The following is a 15,452-nucleotide window of genomic DNA, read 5'->3' as shown; positions in this document are numbered from 1 at the left end:
GATCAATCCAGAAACACCAACAGCAACACATTTCTAGCACAGCTGGAAAAGGTTAGAACTTCTATAAGATTGTAATTATGTCCCAGAGAACTCAAGTTTCCCATTTTGTGTCTTGGGGTGTCATCGGTACACAAAGAGAGTCTACATTTCCCCTGTTGATGTTACAGAGAACAATACATTTCTGCTTAAAGGTCTAACTCCTCCACCTCCCTTCCCACTGGATCCAAAAAAAAAAAATGTTGGAGCTGAGCTTTAAATAATAAGACTAAAATGGCATTATTTTTTATAAAACAATTCTTTTTTTATTTATGAAACAAATTTTGTTAAAAATATTGTGTTTATTGTGTTCATTATTCTAGATACTCATGTCTAGTAAATATATTTATAAAACATTCAGGATGGCGCCTTGGACAATGATTTATTTTAATTTATTTAGGTTGTACACAATGCACATGTTATATAATTTGTAACATTTTATATTCACTATTTTAGTAAAAAAAAAAAAAAAAACTTTCAGTAGTTAATAGTAGCTCATATGCAGTAAAAGCAAAGTAGTAAGTAAGTAATTAGTTCTTACAATAGCTTAACAATTTGCATGAATCTACTGTATTCCCGACAATATACGTACAGCGACAGTACCACGAAAAAAACCTACACCTTTCCTCAATGATTGCAATGATGCTAAAAAGGTTTTAAGTCTCCACCAGGAAGGAGAAAGCATTTCCTCACCTCTCCACCAGCAATTAGACTGCAACAATGTAACTTTGTCAAAAGTCAGAAACTGAGAAGCTGCAGCTGATTTGTGTAAGAGATTTGTGAGCACAGAAAAGAACAGTTACCAGGATTTACATAAATCTGTGAATCTATCATGGGACCATATCTCAGTCCAGAAAATAGATGGTGGAAGTGGTGAAGGGTCAGACTCTTGGTCAGTTTGGGTAGATTTCCTTTCACTGGTAGATGGAGGTTGCTTAACGTTTAACATAACGCATTCCAGTTTATCAGTGATTTCCCTGCTGTGATATATCTAGTACAAGTAAAGGACTGCTTGGACTAACTGAGGACAATATCTCGCCATGGGGTCTGTCTTACACTTAATTTTATTTTAGCAGTTTTTAAGCAATATTTTCAGTATTTTAAGAAGACCCAAAGGGCCTGGTTTGGATTGGGGGGGGACGCTTTTTTTTATCATTTTTGTATTGCCCACAATGGTATTGTGTTGCCGGCAATATAAATGCCATTTTTTTTCTTTATTTTTGTCAGCTTTGCTGCAGCAGGTTCTATACATGATACAGATGTGCCACTTTACAGGTAGACTAAGGGGACCTCCCAGTCACTATATTTAAAATAATTTTTCATTTTTATAGTTTCCCTTTAAGCATTATTACAATCACTGCATGCATTTATACATATCCCCATACCTTTTTTTATGGCCAATTACTTGCATATAAGCCCTCAAAATGGGCACTTTTTCAAGTTCAGGTCCTATAGACGTTAATAGGGTTCGCAGTTCGGGTCCAAACTTTTGTGATGTTCGAGAGTTCTGACACGAACCAAACCGGGGGTGGGGTGTTCGACCCAACTCTAGTTACAATGAGTATTACATTTAGGATTGGGGGGGTGACAGACAGAGTTAAAATAAAGGGGTTGTTGCAATGACCAGTAAGAAGCCTTCACCAAAAAATACCAAAAGCTAATCTGTTATAGCCGATGACTTCACTTTGACTATTCTGATCTGCATAATTGTTCTAAGCTGAAGACTTAGAAAGTCCTGAAGCCAACTAAGATTTCCATTAGAAAGTCAGCAATGACAGCCTGCATATCCTTTGAATCCAAGCATTTGGGTTCCAGACCTAGATGTAATGCCATAATTTAGTAAATAATTTTCATAACTGGCTTATTGCACAAGTATCTGAGGATGTATAGTCACCAACATTTCTATTTGTCTTGACTTGGTTGACCTCCTCACCGAATGCTTTCTCGAGAGTAGACTGGATGGACCTCCAGAATGTCTCTTTGAAGTCTCGACCCATGAAGACATAGAGGACTGGATTGACACAACTGTTTGCATAAGCCAAGCAGGTAGATATTACCGTTCCAACATGGAGCTTAACATGGAGTTCAAAATCATTTGGTGCGACGAGCATCCATATGGAAAAGAGGTGATAAGGAAACCAACAAATAAAGAAGGATGATATAACAGCTGCAATGACTTTGAAGGGCTTGGTGGATGTGGCTATACGATTTCTGTGGATGCGCCAAAAGATCACAGTGTAACACGAGAGAATGATCAGAAAAGGTATAAGAAAAAAGCCAATGAAACGTACGATGACTTGACCTTTGTATATAAAACTTGCATCACTTTCGGGTATATAGCAAATCAAAAGTGAAGTTAAGCCTGCTGAGTTTGTGTCTATGCTGTAAGGTATGCTAAATATAAGAGACAGAATTCAAACTGCAACAACGACTTTCACAGCCAGTCTCACGGTGCGATGGTTCTGGCACCAAACGGGGAAAACCGTGGCGATGCAGCGATCAATGCTGATGACGGTGAGTTGTAGGACACTGGCAGACAGATTGATGAATAAAACAAGATGGTTTAGGTGGCACATGAAGGTTCCAAATGGCCACTGATAGTTAAGGGCCAAATATGTGATGGTTAAGGGTAGGAATAAGCTGAAGGTAAAATCGGCAACAGCTAAACTTAAAAGCCAAATTGAGTTGACCGTCTTCTTCATCCTGAAGGCAGCGAACCAGATGACCAAACCATTTCCAATTGTTCCCAATAGAGATATCAAAGAAAGAGCCACCATGTGAAAAATATAACTGACATAAACAGAATAATACGAAGGCATGTTGTCAGGGATTAGATATAAAGTTCCGATGCCCTGCAAAAATAATAATAATAATTGTATTGTATCACATGTAATATAAGCAAGGTTTATTATTCTAAATAATCCAAAAAGTAGAAATGGCATCTAAACTAATTTTTACTTTGCTCACTCTGCACTGAACTAAACATTTACAGTACAATTTTGAAAGAAGGACAAGCAGAAATGATAGCATAGCCAACTAGACAAAATCACTTTATGTTTGTTTAGAAGGAAAATAAATGGGGAAAGGTATCCTGACTGATCCCAAGAAAGCCACTTGCAGACCAGCCATTTTCTGACACTATTTGTCTACAAGTTTAAATCAATATATTTTACTAGAAAATTACTTGTAACCCCCAAACATTATAATTTTTTTTTTTAGCAGAGACCCTAGGGAATAAAATGGAGATTATTGCAATTTGTCACATGGTATTTGCACAGCGGTTTTGCAAACACAATTTAAAAAAAAAAAATACAGATTAATGAATTAAAAAAAAAAAAAAACACAACACAATATTTACCCCAATTTGTTTGTATATTGTGAAAAATTATGTTATGCCGAGTAAAAAGATACCTAACATGTCACGCTTTAAAATAGTGCACGCTCATGCAATGACATCAAACTATGGTACTTAAAAATCTCCATAGGTGATGATTGAAATGCCTTTGCAGGTTGCCTGTTTAGCATTACAGAGGAGGTCTAGCACTAGTATTATTGCTCTTGCTCTAACGTTCACGGCGATACCTCACATGCGTGTTGAAAGTACCGTTTACATATTAGTGTGCGACTTATGTATGCATTATCTTCTGTGCGCAAGCACGGAGGGATGGGGGCACTTTCATTTTTTTTTACTTATTTAGTTTACTTTTTATTTTTTCACTGTCCCTTTAAATTTTTGTTGATCGCTTTTATTCCTATTACAAGGAATGTATACACCCCTTGTAATAGAAATGGAGTGATCTGGGGTCAAAAAGACCCCAAATCTCTTCTTTAGCTGTAAAAGCAAAGGATCAAAATAAAACATTTTTGATCCTTTCGCTTTAAAAAAAAAAAAAAGATTTACTTCCCCCTTGGACTGGAAGTGATGCATAACGCATTCCGGTTCTCCAAGGCCATTGAGTCAATCAAAGAGTATTATCTCTTTGATCGCCTGTGGAAGCAGGTCAGCAAAAATTTCCAGGCCCCCCGATTCATGCCGCTGCGATGTGACTCCTGTGCGCATGCGCGGGAGTGAAATCATTGTGGCCCAGCGATTCAAGCGGCCGAAGGCATAAAACATGGACAGGAAGAAAGGGAGAAGATGGGAGCCCCCAGGAGCCACCGGATGGATCCCAGCACATCGCTGGAGGGCTCGGTTTGACAGGTAAGTGTGACATAATATGCTAATATCAAAAGTGAAAAAGTGCAGCGCTATATTTACAATAGAAAATGCTTATATATATACAAATATAACATACAAGTATCTCTATGTGAGAGTATATCCATGTAAGTGACAACTCTTAAAAAAGTGAACAAAATAGACTTAGTATAAATGTGCTATTGTGATCTGATGTGACAATCTCAAAAACTTTGTATCCTCATAAATTATTCTAATGTAAAAGTGACCAATAAACATGGATGGGATCCAACTATCCTCATATAAGGGTAGGAAACAAAGAAATCATTGAATCAGTCTCTCAGGTTATAACCATTCAATAAAATGTCAAGGTGATCTCAAACACATGTGTGTGGCTCTCATCTTGTTGGATACATATTCAAAAACATGGAGGTTCCTCTTGTATTCAAATCTGCGAGATGTGCATAAAATGCCCTTACCGGAACTGGTGGACTCACAGGCCGTTGGCGGTGAGTCATGCAGGCTTTTACCGTATAAACGGTATCGAGATGTCTCCTCTCTTGGGGGTGGCTGAGATGTATCCCACCACTCTGAACTCTCCTGGATCGGGCCGCGTCCTTCCGGAAGGAATCCCGTAGTCGCCCAGAATACTCTACCGGATGTCGCTCACCCAAGGTTAGCCCAGTCCAACTCAGATTGTTTGGCAGCTCCCAGCACATGTGCAGCATTCCAACAGGTCTCTCTCTCCTTGAATTTTTTGGAGTTGGCGCAGCGGTTTTATTTTATTTTATAATATGCTAATATGCTGCGCATCAGTGGCGGCCCGTGCATTGTGGGCACATGGGCGCTGCCCCCCCATTCCTGCTGCCGCCTCCCTATCCATGCGCCCGGCCCCTATCAGGCCGCCGGATGCATGGACTCCTATGGTGGGAACAGGAGGGGATGTAAGCACCTGATAAGAGTCAGAGGCGCTGATAGGCTTCAAAAAAGGGTGGGCTCGGCACGCAGAGAATGCGCCCTGATCCCAGCCAATTGTGTGACCATAGCGAATGAATATTCACTATTTTCACACCGCATTGCCTCCCCACCAATCTGGAGGCAGGTCAGTGAGACCTGTTTCCTGATTGGCCAAAGCGCCAGGCATCCTTATCGGATGCTCAGCGCTTTGGCGGAAGCGGAGGAAGCTCACTGGAGAGGAGACGCTGGAGAAGAGGACACCCGGTAAGCGCTGGTCCTCCTGCACGGGGTGTTCCGCGATCCACACGCGTGGGGGGTGTGAGTAGGGTGTCCCGTGATCTATCTGTGGGGGGGAGTGTGAGCGGGGTGTCCCGGGAGGGACACTGGCAGCATTTGATGGGCACACTGGCAGCATTTGGGCACAGTGGCTGCAATTGATGGCACAGTGGCAGCATTTGAGGGCACAGTGGCACCGCTTGATGGCACAGTGGCAGTGTTTGATGGCACAGTGGCAGTGTTTAATGGGCACAGTGGCAGGGTTTGATGACACAGTGACAGCGTTTGATGGGCACAGTGGCAGCATTTGATGGCACAGCGCTAGCGTTTGATAGCACAGTGGCAGCGTTTGATGTGCACAGTGGCAGCGTTTAATGACACAGTGGCAGCGTTTGATGGGCACACTGGCAGCATTTGAGGGCACAGTGGCAGCGTTTGATGGGCACAGTGGCAGCTTCTGAGGGCATAGTGGTTGCGTTTGATGGCACAGTGGCTGCAATTGATGATTTTTTTTCAAATTTTTTTGCGCCCCCCCCAAAAAATTTGAGCACCAGCCGCCACTGCTGGGCATACTAGTACATTATGGCATAACCCACCTGGGGGACCCCAATATGAAGAAAATGCAGAGCACTAAACTACCAATTTACAGCTACACAGGTGACGAGTAAAATGGCATGGTACCTCCTGAATAAAAAGGAATCTATGACACTTATGCCGCCTACACATGAGCGGATTTTCCGTCGGAAAAAACTTGGATGGTTTTTCCGACGGAATTCCGCTCACGTTTGCCTTGCATACACACGGTCACACAAACGTTCTCTGAACTTTCGACCGCCAAGAACGCGGTGACATACAACACTACGATGAGCCGAGAAAATGAAGTTCAATGCTTCCGAGCATGCGCCAAATCGTTTCCGAGCATGCGTAGGAATTTGTACAGACGATCGCATTTTCGGATAGGAACTTTTTCCGATCGAAAAATTGAGAACCTGCTCTCAATCTTTTGCTGGCGGGAATTCCGTCAGCAAAAGTCCGATGGAGCATACACGTGATCGCATTTTCCTGACCAAAAGCTCTCATCGGTCTTTTGCTGGCCGAATTACCGATCGTGTGTGTACGCGGCATTAAAGGATAAGTTCACCTTTAGGAACATGTTTCATGCTCCACCCGATCTCAGGAGACCTGCATGGCATCATGGCATCAGAGGTCTGCTGATTGCTGGTGCAATGCTTTACAGGCTCCTGCAACAAAAATAATAAATGCACATTTTTTTACCTGCAAAAAAAAAAAAAAATGTGCATTTATTTATTTTAATGAACTTTTCCTTTAAGGACAAGTTACATTAATTTGAATGAGTTTGGAACCCCTGAAATGAACATTATTTACTTAGGGACTTTGACCATTTTCTCTTGATTATCTGACTGCTTTTTTGAGCTAGTATGGTGACATTGCCCGGGTAAAGAACAATCTATGTCCACCCTGGTGGATTTATCATTCCCTTCTCTACCTTCTACCTAGTTTACCTTCCCAGTCTACCCCCTTTCCTTTCTTCACTTCTCTTAAATCGTTCCTTTCCAAATTGGCCATTATAGCACAATCAAGATGTTTTATGAGATTTCTCACCGGAGACTATTGTGAAGATGGATTGTGGTCATGGTATGTCTATTTCCAGGCCACCGTTCTATTGAACCTTGATTATGTGTAAAAACCTTCCTTGCCTGACATTATGCCTGCTGTGATTATAAATCCTTGAATAAAAACTTAAAAAAAAAATGAGTTAAAGTATATCTAAAGTCCAACCTTTTTTTAAATATTGGATAAAGCAGGCAATGGTATAAAACCCTGTACATTTTTTTTTTCAATTTTTATTTTTAATTTTTTTGTGCTATCTGTGCCCCAATGGGAAGATTTTTCTTAAGGTATAGCTAAAGCATACCTCCCAACTTTTTGAGATGGGAATGAGGGACACCTATCAGCAAAAGTATGCAGGCATAACACACACCCCTTGCCACGCCCCCTTAAAGGAGAATTGTAAAAAAATTGGTTAAACCCACAAGTGCTTTTTTTTTACCACTACTATTCCTTTATATTGGCTTTTGGAATTTACAAATGCAGCAATTTAGAAATCAGATGAAAGGTTTAGCACTGGAAAACACTTTTTGATAGATAAAAAGTGCATTTTATATACATCTATATAAATCAGACCAAAATGAGGGACAAATGAGGAGGAATGAGGGACAGAGGGAAATAGCTCCAAATCAGGGACAGTCCATTGAAATCAGGGACAGTTGGGAGCTATGGGTAAAGTTAAAAAAAAAATGCCATAAATCTATTCCCTATTTTACAGACACTATAACTTTTGTGCAAACCAATCAATATACGCTCATTGCAATTTTTTTTTACGAAAAATATGTAGAAGAATACATATCAGCCTAAAATGATGAAGATTTTTTTTTTTTTTTTTTTAGGATATTTATTATACCAGAAAGTAAAAAGAAAGTAAAAAATATTGTGTGTTTTTTTTTTTTTTTTTTCAAAATCGTCGCTTTTTTTTTGTTTATAGCGCAAAAAATAAAAAACGCAGAGGTGATCAAATACCACCAAAAGAAAGCTCTATTTGTGAGGAAAAAAAGGACGCAGTGCCGTATCGCAAAAAATGGCCTGGTCATTAAGGGTGAAAATCCTTCCGGAGGCTGAAGTGGATAAGCTGCAATTGATGAAGAGCAATGATATGTAGTCATTATTGTAAGACTTTTGTTAGATATATATATATATATACTCTTTTGTTTATGCATTTGTAAAAGTCAGTCACTTACTTGTCGTTTACTTTGTTTTCTTTATTTCTTCATCTTCACTTCTGTGTTGCTGTGCAATTTTGCAACCGGTTAAGATGATTTCTAGTTCCCGAATCACAAGTTCATTTTACTGATATTTTGGTGATGATGAATTTCCTGTAAAACGCCTATCTTTAAATTCCATTATGTTTGATAACATTAGATATGAACTAAAAATGTAATCTTGCAATCTCCAGAGATTTTTCTTTTTTTGCGACTAACTATACTGAAAGCTGCTTTGACGGGTCGATATACTAAAGCAATAGATACTTTTCAACTTACAAAGTCAATGTAAGTGAATAAGGTAAAGCTGTGTGTGGAGTGCCAATCAAGTGAAGCAAAAATCCATTTTTTTTCGCTTTAAATGATCAGGTATTTAAAGTGAACACCACTTCACCTTATTTGCTAAAATTTGCAAAATTTCTTAATTTTTTTGTTTGTTTATTAATTCTTTAGGATCAAATGACTTAGGTGAGACTATATATATATATTTTTTTTTGCAGTACTGGTGCTTTCTCTGATGTTTTGGATTTACTAGTGTGGCATTTGATAGATATTTCTTGATTTATTTTAAGCTTTCTAAATTCGAATGTAATTATTTTGTAATTATAATTATATATTGTACAAACCTAATATTATAATGCACTACATAAATTATTCTAAAAATAGAAGTGTTTCACCAGACCTGCAGAAACACTACTCAGCGCCAGGTCACTATACTGATCCAAAAATGTAGATATAAATAAAGATATATATAAAAATCTTATTGAACATTCAAAAATGCATACATGTGAATAAACATTGATATGCGACTATAAAATCATTCATATACACATAAATGAAATTAAACTCCACTTTGCCTGTTAAGCAGAGAGGAGACCTGAAAGAAAGTGCAAAGCAGCTGTCTCAAATCAAATACGTCAAAGTAAAAAACTGTGTTATAAAGTAATCCAAAATAGGACTAAATCATCGCACTAGACAGCGCTAATGTTGAGCAATTGAAATATGTGGCCAACAACACATGCAAAGGAAAATCATATAACAGAAAAGTCCCTTAGGAGAAAGTCCCTTATATAGGGTAGTGATGTAAAGTTCAGGGTGTAGTTCAAAACATAAAAAATCAGGTGATCATGAAATCAATCCTCCGCATGCACCTTCCACCGATCACTACGAACTCCACCCGGTGCAAAACACTCTCGCCCTAGGGGGTTAAACTAACCAGAAATGGGGAGTAATAAAGCATTCGGGAATAATCACTCTTTGCCAGCAGTTGTCAACATCACTTCATGCAGGGTCACAGATTTTCAGGGCTCATATTAAATCAAGGAACGGAGAGAAAAGTGCACATAGCGTAATCCCGTTTATTGACAGAAAGCCCAGATGACGTGGACTCCACTGTCATATGACATGGAGTCAATGGTGCATGGAGCCAAACCTAGGCTGGAAAACGATATCCGGAATGGTGGAACCTCTGTCTCACTTCTCGACTTCTCTGGTGGGGTGAAGAAACATCAGGAAGGATATCAGCCAATAGACCTCAAGGATCAGATGCCCCTGTTGAAGACCCCCTTCGTTGAAACGCGTCGGACGATCTCCCCTTCCTTACGCTGCTTAGATTTTATTTTAATTGTGATCACTTTTATCCATTTTTTGTATGGTATTTTTAGAAATAAAAATCCCTGGTTTACCTGCACTATGCAGAAGCTTTTTATTTTTTATTTGCATATTATCCCGATGCAAGAAACTGCCTTCCAGTAGCCCTACTTCCATCACGGGGTCTGGATCAAATCTGTCCCCGGCTTCTCCTTGGAACACATCCTTGAGGTCTATTGGCTGATATCCAGTTGGCGGCCCTTCCTGATGTTTCTTCACCCCACCAGAGAAGTCGAGAAGTGAGACAGAGGTTCCACGTCTCACTTATATATATACACGGTGTATATATATATATATATATATATATATATATATATATATATATATATATGGTGTATATATATATATATATATATATATATATATATATACACGGTATATATATATTTTAGCAAAGACCCTAGGTAATAAAAATGGCAGTCGTTGATATTGTTATGTCACACATTATTTGCGCAGCGAATTTTTAAAATGCGTTTTTTGGAAGAAAAAAAAACACTTTTATGAATTAACCTCCCTGGTGACTCGGGGTTAAATTTCAGTACCATTAGCGGTAAACTCGAGCCATTGCATCTCAGGATCCTGGTGCAGTGTACTTACCTTGTCTCCAGGATCCTGCGATGTCCCCCTGCGGTGTCTGCGGGCTCTGTCCTCAGCCCGATGCCTCTGTGTGCCAGGCTCTGTTCCCTGCGAGCGCTGTGACGCACGGGGGTGGAGCCCGGAGGCAAATTAAAAATTTACAACATTCATAATACATGCAGTACACTCTAATCTTACAGATTACAGTACTGTATGAAATCATTTCACATCCCTTTTGTCCCCAGTGCTTTGTCAAGTGCCCTGCCTGCACTTTTATATTATATATACTGTTCTTTCTGCCTGGAAACTTGAGATTGTCAATGGCAACCAAAAAGTGTCCCTTTACATCAAAAATGGTTTTAGACCAGCTAGAAAACAGCAATAGTAAATTAGAACACTTGCAGAATTGAGCGATAGTGAATTGTGGGAAAATTCATTTTATTATTATTATATTATTATTTTTTATAATTATTTATAGTTATTTTTTATATTATAATTTATGATTTCGTGTTTCAAACTTTATCAAACCCGGGATGTCTACTAGACTCTTGTTTGAACAGATTTAAGTGCGTTATTACTAAGAATTACAGGCTTACAACATAAAACGCCATATTTCTATGCAAAACAATTGTACCGCTTTGAGTCGCAAAAATCTGACATAATCATACCACCAGGGTGGTTAAAAAAAACCAAAATGCAATATTTATCCCCAATTTTTTGTATAATGTGAAAGATGATGTTACGCCGAGTAAATAGATACCAAACATGTCACGCTTTAAAATTGCGCTCACTTGTAGAATGGTGCCAAATTACAGTACTTAAAAATCTCCATAGGCGACATATTTAAACATCTTTACAGATTGCTAGTTTAGAGTTACAGAGGAGGTCTAGCACTAGAATTATTGCTCTCACTCTAATGATCATTAGATTGATCTAATGATACCTCACGTGTGTGGTTTGAACAATATTTACATATGCGGGTGAGACTTACGTATGCGTTTATTTCTGCAAGCGAGCACAAGTAGATGGGGCTCTTAAATTTTTTCTTTTTACATTGTTTATTTTATTTTTATTTTTACACTTTCCCTTTATTTTTGGATCACTTTTATTCCTTCTACAAGGAATGTAAACTTACCTTGTAAAAGAAATAGGGCATGACAGGTCCTCTTTACTGAGAGATCTGGGTTCTATAAGTCCCCACATCTCTCCTCTATGCTGGAAAGCCTGAGATAAAAAAAAAAAAAAATGATCTCAGGCTTTCCAACCCAAAAATAATGGCAGTGTTTACATGTGCCAGAGCCGGAAGTGACGTCATGACGTCGCTTTCGGCCTCCAAGGGTCATAGAGATAGTAAAAGCCAGAGGGAAATCTCACATACATATGACAAAAGCACCTCATTACAGTGATTGTAATGGGAGGTTTTTAATTTTTTTTAAAGATAACAAACATGTTATGCTTACCTGCTCTGTGCAATGGTTTTGCACAGAGCAGCCTCGATCCTCCCCTTTTCATGCCCCCCCATCAGCACTTCTGGCCCCTCCCTTCTGCTGAGTGCCCCCATAGCAAGTGGCTCACTCCCAAACCCTGCTCTGCTTGTCCGTAAGACCCACAAAGAGCTGCTTGGCCCCACCCTCCTCCCTCTCCTTACTGGCTGTGATTGATAGCAGCAGGAGCCACTTCTGTCTCTCTGTCCAATGACGAAAGAGAGAGCCGAGAGAGCTGCTGTTCTTGTGCAGATTGAGATCAGCCTCAGGTAAGTATTAGAGGAGACGGGGGGGGGGGGTAAGAGAAAGAGCTGCATGCAGAAGGTTTCTTTACCTTAATGCTTAGAATGCATTAGGGTAAAAAAACCTTCTGCCTATTAATTAATAACCAGATAGGAAGCTGCAATTACATTAAACAAACGAGTCAATATTTCATACTGAGTAGAACAAAGTATGCAGTTAGGGGTTTCTGCCTGTATTGATCTGAACACTTGTTCTAAGTATTGGAACTGGGATCTGACTTTAAAAAAAATGAATGGGAACAAAATAAGGGGAGGTGAGCTGGGACTGGATAGAGAGAAGAATTAGCTAACCAGAGGATCAGCAGAGCTTGAAGTTACTACTGAGTGGGGGATCACCAGAGCTTGGGGTTAATACTGAGTGGGGGATCACCAGAGCTTGGGGTTAATACTGAGTGGGGGATCAGCAGAGCTGGGGGTTAATACTGAGTGGGGGATCAGCAGAGCTGGGGGTACTACTTAATGGGAGATCAGCAGAGTTGGAGCCACTAATGAGTAAGGGATCAGAAAAGCTTGAAGTGACTACTGAGTGGGGCATCAGAAAAGATGGGGATCTGCTGCTGAGCAGGGGTACTAATACTCTAAGAATCTGCTCAATGGAGGTACCAATGACCTGGTGGTATTGCTAAGCCGGGTTCTACTGAGCCCCTTTAAAGCAAGTTTAAAATCAATGCACGCAGGACATTTGTCAAGCTTCATTAAAGCTTCAAAAAGCATCACAGAAGCATCAAAAACACATCAAAAAGCATGTTGAAGTGGTACACTATTTAATTTGTGTTAAAGTCGAAGCAAGTTTTATGCAATCGGACATTGATCGGACATTCCGACAACAAAATCCTAGGATTTTTTCCGACGGATGTTGGCTCAAACTTGTCTTGCATACACACGGTCACACAAAGTTGTCGGAAAATCCGATCATTCTGAACGCGGTGACGTAAAACACGTACGTCGGGACTATAAACGGGGCAGTAGCCAATAGCTTTCATCTCTTTATTTATTCTGAGCATGCATGGCACTTTGTCCGTCGGATTTGTGTACACACGATCGGAAATTCCGACAACGGATTTTGTTGTCGGAAAATTTTATAGCCTGCTCTCAAACATCGTGTGTCGGAAAATCCGATGGAAAATGTGTGATGGAGCCCACACACGGTCAGAATTTCCGACAACAAGGTCCTATCACACATTTTCCGTCGGAAAATCCGACCGTGTGTACGGGGCATAAGGATGAGTTCACACCATTGTGAATTGGATGCTTCCCCGCATCCAATTCGCCATAGCAAGAGATTTTGACCAGCTCATAGATCTTCGCTGCGGCTCCGGTGCGAATTTGCACAGGAGCTCTGTGCATCTTTTGGTCCGTTTCAGGTCCGAATTCAGCCAAAAATTTGGACTGAAATCGGACCTGAACCGGTGGGTCCTGGACCCACCGGACCCCTCCTGGGAGCCACATCAGTATTAGGTGTGAACCAAGCCTAAATGAGCCCTAAGAAGAAATGTATTCAAGTACAAAATTATTCAAGACTCAGAGGGATTGCCAATACTTGATATGCTGTTACATTTTTTCTAAGATTGATTAAAAAATTATAGGTATTTTCCAAAACATAATAAGGATTTAATATGCGTATACAAAATTTAAGGCACAATAATAAAAATAAGAATACTAAGCTGCACTTTACTTACTTTTATTCAGTTCTGAACATTGTGTAAAATAAACTTTGGAACAAACGAACAATGAGGTAATTTTTTTCATAAACACGTTACTGCCTTCAAAGTTTGCAAAAGAACTCCCAAACCATAAATCTTTGTAAGTAAATGACTTGCAAAATTAAAAGATAGTGTGGTTCATTTTGTACATCCCATGATAGTTGCTCAATTTTTTTTCTTTATTTAAGAACGGTACCAGGTTTGTATCTTAGAAATCTGAACAAATAGGGCAAACTATTCAGTGGATTAAATGAAGACTGCGTAAGTTTGGTTTAGTAGGTTTTGACAGTCACAGCACTTCTTTCACATTTGCGGTAAGCTTACCACCCTCTGAAAAGCAATTATTTTATTTTTTAATCAGTGAAAAGCAATTATATCTTGCTGGACCATGGCACAACTATGAGTACTTAGTGGCCTTACTGTACTCAATGGGGAAGTTTGACAGTCGATGTTAAAAATGCTGTGGCCATGAAGCAAAGCATGTGTACTGCCTTGTACAGTTGTATTGTTACCAGTGACATAGTATAGGTTGTCAGTGCCCGGGGGGGGGGGTTGGAGGCGAGGCAAATTTGCACCTCCTAATCCGTGGACTTTTAGATAACCCCATCCTGATCACACCCCCAGAACCCCCCCCCATTTTGATTACACCCCAGATCCCCCACCAAATCTCCCCACTCTGATCAAACCCCTGGACCCCCCCAATCCCTCCACTCTGATCATGCCCCCAGATACCCCCCCACTCTGACCACACCCCCAGATCCCCCTATCCCTCCACTCTGATCACACCTCCAGATCCCCCCAGATCCCTCCACCCTGTTTACATCTCCAGATACCCCACCAGATATCTCCACTCTGATCACACCCCCAGATACCCCCCTACTCTGATCAAACCCCTGGACCTCCCCAATCCCTCCACTCTGATCACGCCCCCAGATACCCCCCCACTCTGACCACACCCCCAGATCCCCCTATCCCTCCACTCTGATCACACCTCCAGACCCCCCCAGATCCCTCCACCCTGTTTACATCTCCAGATACCCCACCAGATACCTCCACTCTGATCACACCCCTAGATACCCCCTACTCTGATCAAACCCCTGGACCTCCCCAATCCCTCCACTCTGATCACGCCCCCAGATACCCCCCCACTCTGACCACACCCCCAGATCCCCCTATCCCTCCACCCTGATTACATCTCCAGATACCCCACATGTGCTGCCTGCCACTCCAGCTCTAGGCCCAGCCTAGATAAATTGCATATGATAAGGTCAGTTGCATACAGCTAACAACTGGGATCTCCTCACACGCCTACACTGTACACACAGCACTGCTCATTACTGGCTCCTCCCGAGAGGAGCCAGTGACGAGCAGTGCTGTGTGTACACTGTTGACGTGTGAGGAGATCCCAGCTGTTAGCTGTATGCAACTGACCTTACCATATGCAATTTACTCTGCTG

The 15,452-nt window shown here is 40.6% G+C and overlaps 1 pseudogene; it reads right to left on the bottom strand.

The window, feature by feature from the left end:
• Nucleotides 1–405: 405 nt before the first annotated feature.
• Nucleotides 406–8,354, bottom strand: LOC141109982 (chemerin-like receptor 1; annotated as a pseudogene).
• Between the last annotated feature and the right edge of the window lie 7,098 nt (nucleotides 8,355–15,452).

This window comes from Aquarana catesbeiana, linkage group LG10 (genome assembly GCF_042186555.1).
Source record: "Aquarana catesbeiana isolate 2022-GZ linkage group LG10, ASM4218655v1, whole genome shotgun sequence".
NCBI lineage: Eukaryota > Metazoa > Chordata > Amphibia > Anura > Ranidae > Aquarana > Aquarana catesbeiana.
Note: the sequence above shows the minus strand (reverse complement) of the source record. Positions and strands in the feature narration are given on the sequence as shown.